This window comes from Lathyrus oleraceus, chromosome 7 (assembly GCF_024323335.1).
Source record: "Lathyrus oleraceus cultivar Zhongwan6 chromosome 7, CAAS_Psat_ZW6_1.0, whole genome shotgun sequence".
In the NCBI taxonomy this organism is placed as follows: Eukaryota; Viridiplantae; Streptophyta; class Magnoliopsida; order Fabales; family Fabaceae; genus Lathyrus; species Lathyrus oleraceus.
Genome location: NC_066585.1, coordinates 128,815,826 through 128,819,745, shown reverse-complemented (window position 1 = coordinate 128,819,745; position 3,920 = coordinate 128,815,826).

Here is a 3,920-nt window from a genome sequence, read left to right as displayed (position 1 = left end):
AAAAAAATTCAAAAATAACTAAAATTTTAAAAAAATTCCAAAAATGACCATTTTTGGCCCTAAAATGAACTAAGGCGCCACCCTAGTTGGCGCCTACCCTTAAGGGGTAGGGCAAGTCGCCACTAGGAGTGACGCCTACCCTTAAAATGATTTTTTTTTTATAAAATATTTAATATGTTTTTTTTTTTAAAAAAAAAATAGTTTTAATTTAATAGTTTATATTTACTATAAATTATAAAAATTTATATAATTTACAAGATATATATATATATATATATATATATATATATATATATATATATATATATATATATATATATTAATTTATATATATATTAATTTAATTTATAAGTAATTAATAGTATTTATAAATTTTTGGAAGAATTAGGGTTAATCATGTTAGGTAGGTATGACCTAATTCAAACCCTAATTCCCTCTAAGACTAATTAATCTTGTCCTATAAATAAAGTGTTATTTCCTTGCATTTTCTTCACCACTATTTCCTATCACTTTCTCAATCAAGTTGAGTTCATGGCATCCCCCAGACCGTCATCATGGGAGCGGACATCATCCAGGCGCCCGGATCCAGAACCAGTAATCTTAAAAAGGGACGGGCATGTTATTTTCTCACCTGTGAAACCCCCAATGGAGATGAATTTTGGAACATCCGTTCGTTGGACCAACTAAAAAGATCATTGATGTCTTGGTTAGACGGAGATTACCAACCTGGTGAAGTCATCAGAAGGATTCAGAGGCTTAGAAAAAGTATCTCATTTGAAACTGGAGAAACGGTATGTTCGTGGGTTGAAGTTGAAAGCGACATTGATTGCATCCAAATGATGCATGGATCAGACGACATAGTGTTAACTGTTGTAATTTCCTAGATTTTAAGGGTTGTTTGTGATGTTGTTTGTGTATTTGCTATTGTTGTAGTACTTGTTCTTGTTTTAGTACTTGTTCTTGTTCAAGTATGTGTTTTTACTTTAGTAATTGTTATTGTAATGTTAGATGTTTGTGTTTGTTGTTTCAATGTCATCTTCTATTTGGAATAAAAAGTAAACTTTATTGATAAATAGCATTGGTACACAGAGTTATGAAGTAATACAACTATGTAGTCGAAGTAGATCCACAATATGGACATTTGTTCTTATTATGCCTCAGTTGTCGACATATGCTACACTTCCTCTGCATTTTCTCTGCGACGTCCATTTCAGTTCTAATGCGCCTGCTGTTTGGGCGACCACTTTTATTCCGCCGCATCGATTTGTTGTGCCAAACAATTTCCCCGTCATACTCTGGCCAATACGCTTCCAATGCTACCACCGGAAAGGGATTGTCGTATACATTGAGCAATGTTGCAACTTTGTAGATGGGAGACACTAGCGATAATGCATCGAAGTGGCTATGTGAACACGCTGCAATGACATGGGAACAAGGCATACGATAGGCCTGAAATTGACCACAGTCGCACCAACGGTCTGGTATTAGGACCCTATACTCTTGTCTGGGCAGCCCTTGGTTGTGGTCAATTGTTTCCTTGACACTAAAAGTGTGGCCATGGCGGTCGAATTCCGTAACTCGATGGCTGCTGGCTTTGGCAGATTCCTGCCTCATAAACTTCATGCAGACATCACTATATACTTGACTCGTCTGCAACACTTCATGCCAGCGCCTGCCTCTTGTTACGAACAACGTTGCCATCCGAAAATAGGTCGCACTCACCAATGTGGTTACCAGGAGGTTACGTATGCCCTTAAAGACGTCGTTCATTGATTCCACAAGATTTGTTGTCATGTGGCCCCACCTCACCCCATCGTCGTATGACCTAGTCCACTTTGCTCTGTCAATGTTATCGATCCACCTCCCTGCATCAGAATTTGCCAACACTATTTCCCGGCGGTAGTATTGGAATCCAGGTTGGTTTAATGCATACCCCGCATTTATCAAATGTTGCTTCAAGAAGTTATCCTTGAACTCCCGCATAAAATTTTGAGCAATATGCCTGATGTAGTAGACATGGGTAGACAGGGGGTCATGCCAACCATTTGCTGGATTATTGTATGCACTGTCTATTGAAGCATGCCTGTCAGAAATCACACAGATGCCAGCTTGTGGAGTCACGTGCGTTAGGAGATTCTTAAGGAAGAAACTCCAAGCAGCAGCCGTTTCTCCTTCTACCAATGCAAAGGCTATTGGGAAAATATTAGAATTTCCATCTTGTGCGACCGCCATCAGTAACGATCCTTTGTATTTCCCATACAGCCAAGTTCCATCGACCTGAATAAGCGGCTTGCAGAATGTGAAACCTATGATGCAGGGACAAAATGCCCAGAAAAGTCTATGGAATATTCCATTACCTTCTAGACAAGTTCCGTCAGGGGATTGTGCCGGCAAGGTCTCCATTATAGAAACCGTCCCAGGTGAATACAAACGTAGTGCAACAAGGTAGTGCGGAAGTTGTTTGTATGATTCCTCCCAATTACCGTATACCAGTTCAATAGCCTTGGTTTTCGCTAACCAAGCCTTTCTGTACGACGGTGTATATTTGAAAACAGCAACACAATGGGAGATAATAGTTTTGACCTTGAGTGACGGGTCAGCTTCAACAAGAGGTATTATTGAATGGCAGATCATATCATGGCTAAGTTTGCGATGATCCTGTGCCATGTTTGTGTTGACACAAGTGTGAGCTTGAGAAATGGACCCTATCACCCACGCGTTATATTTCTTCTTGTACGATGCCATCAACCTAAACCCACACTCCGGATTTTTGCATAAAATAACGTATCTTTCCGGGTTTGATCTGTTAACATCGTAGTCAACACAGTTTTACAAGTGCCAATTTTTTATTGCTAACAGGCACTCTTCCTTGGTCCGAAATTGGTCACCCTTCTTTAACTCCTCATCAGACCTCATATAAGGGTTGTAGAACATATCTGATGAGGGCTCATCCTCGCCCAAGTTAAGGGTTGTATAGTGGGCAGGCGGTGAGTACCGTTGCGCTATAGGTATTTGTACTTGGTCTTCGTCTTCGGAATCACGGTTCACCAAGTCATCAACCACGTCTTCTGCATCATCAACGACATCGTCTTCAACGGGGTGTTCAACGTCTTGTTCGTCATCAACCACAGGATCAATAACCTGTGATTGAATATTCTGAGTTGGTTGGAATTGTTCCAACACAATGTACAACACTATATAGTCGTAACCAGAATACTCATGGTTACGAAACATGTATTGTGCCTCCATGTCATTTTGAATCAATGTCTTATAAAACCTGACTGAGCTATTTTCAGAAGAAAAAAAAGAGGTTGTTGGTAAAAAATTTGGGACACAGGTTGTCTAAGTTTGGACTCAATCTTTTTTTTCAGATAAGAGAAGTCAGCTCCTCTATTTAGACAAAAACGAGTGCAATCGGTGTTTCTAAATAGGAAGCCAGACATATCACATTCATAAGTCTCACCATTGACGTGAGCTTTGATTTTGTATTGTGATGAAGATGCCATGATATGTGAAGATATTGTGAAGATATATGTGAAGATATTGTGAAGGAACTTGTGAATACCTTTGTGAAATTTTGTGTGAATACTTATACTCACACATCCACCAAGCCTTCTACACGCATGCCTATCCATCTAATGTTTGTACCAATGCATGCCAACGTAGCCTGCACATAGCCTGCACCTAATCTGCAAGATTCCCACGCATGCCAACCTAATCAAATGTCTTCACCACCTAGTCTGCAAGATTCCCACGCATGCCTTACATGTCTCATATCTTTGCATGTAACACTACCACCAAGTCTTTCCCTTAGACAAGACAACTCCAATTAATTTGTACCAATGCATGCCAACCTCGCTTGCACCTAGCCTGCACCTAGCCTGCACATACTCTGCAAGATTCCCACGCATGCCAACCTA